The sequence below is a fragment of the Lactuca saligna genome, chromosome 8 (genome assembly GCF_052625555.1).
Source record: "Lactuca saligna cultivar CGN05327 chromosome 8, ASM5262555v1, whole genome shotgun sequence".
NCBI classification, from domain to species: domain Eukaryota; kingdom Viridiplantae; phylum Streptophyta; class Magnoliopsida; order Asterales; family Asteraceae; genus Lactuca; species Lactuca saligna.
Genome location: NC_136424.1, coordinates 148861384 through 148862828, shown reverse-complemented (window position 1 = coordinate 148862828; position 1445 = coordinate 148861384). Strand labels below are relative to the sequence as shown.

General features: G+C 36.3%; 1 non-coding gene across 1 annotated transcript; it reads right to left on the bottom strand.

Moving 5' to 3' along the window:
- Positions 1-653: 653 nt before the first annotated feature.
- On the bottom strand, positions 654-726 carry LOC145013691 (small nucleolar RNA snoR35). Its single transcript, XR_013665238.1, has one exon. It is a non-coding gene; the product is annotated as a small nucleolar RNA snoR35 (small nucleolar RNA).
- Positions 727-1445: the final 719 nt, after the last annotated feature.

The following is a 1445-nucleotide window of genomic DNA, read 5'->3' as shown; positions in this document are numbered from 1 at the left end:
ATTTGAATTCGATTTGGTTTGGTTTTCGAATTGGACCACAAAAATTTTCAAACCAAGAAACCGATTTGAGGAAACTAAAAAACCAAAAACAAAAAACCCGAATCGATTCCCACCCTAGACTTGAGTGAGAACTAAGTAGAGATTCTATCTTTTATAACAAGAATCATTCACGTATTATAGTTCAATATTTAGAAAGTTACGATGGAATTAGAAACATATATAATAATTTATTAAAGGAAATATATAAACAACTCATTCTAAAACAAATTATATGGGTTCCGATTCAGTGATTCTCAAGTAGCAATTTGGTTGGTTCTGAAACCAGGCCGACTCGAAACCAATTTAATCGAAACCGAAAAGTATGGATTGATAGAAATGATAGATGATAGATGACATACAGTCTAGTATGACAGGGGTATTTTCAAGACAGTGATAAGTACTTTGGACAGACTACATTATGTAACAAAAAACTTATACGATTGGTTAAGCAAATGTTTTCCTTTAATTAAGTCATTGTTAACTTATGTTTTGACTTGGTGCTTAATCTTGCTCTTATTTTCAAATAATAAGCTAGTATTAAAGATAATACAGTAGATGTTATATTTACTTTCTTAGTTGTTATTTATGCAGTCATCTTTGAGCGGCTCCAAATCTTCAAAATAGTACAATTTTCCACATCTTTCACTGCTCAATCTGGTGCACCTTCCCCAGTTTCCCAACCCAGTTGTTAATTGGTGCATCTTATTATAAACATGTGCATTCTTCATTTCTTTTATTTTATAAAATTATATAGGAACATTCTTATTGCAGAATCTATTCAAGGGTTCCAATTATACGTGTGAAGGTTACATTGGGATCATTTGGAAAACATCGCTGAAAATTGCAATGCCTAAAGAGGAAGCGCAATGCTGAATGAGGAAAAAGGAAACAAATCAATTTCTTAAGTGAATAATTAAAAATACATTATTATTCCCAACGGATATAGGGAGACCTTCTTTGGGGGTGAAGCTCCTAGGGGGGGGGGGGGAGGGCTGTTAGCAGAGACGCATGGTTTATTTGTGGGCTGGCCATGAAGAGAGCGGTCAATGATGTTAATTTGATGGGCCTTCTTCCACAACTATATGACCCGTAGAGTGAACTCCTTTTCCTTCGATCATTTATGGGCATTGCAAAATTTTTCTTTGGTTTAAGGACATGTCAATCGGTACACATAAAAGAGGCAACTTTGTTCTTTGACAAAGGATTGTGCAGGTCTATTGAGGATATGGTGGTATGTGGAGGCCCCTTCTTTGGAGACATTCTGTGGCGCCTGGCTTCCTTACCTATTTGTTTCGGTGGTTTGGGTTTGTACTCAGCATACGAGGTTTCCTCCTACGCATTTGTAGCCTTGAGGGCCCAATCTTAGGCATTACAAGACCACATCTTTCGTGATAGTGACGTATGTG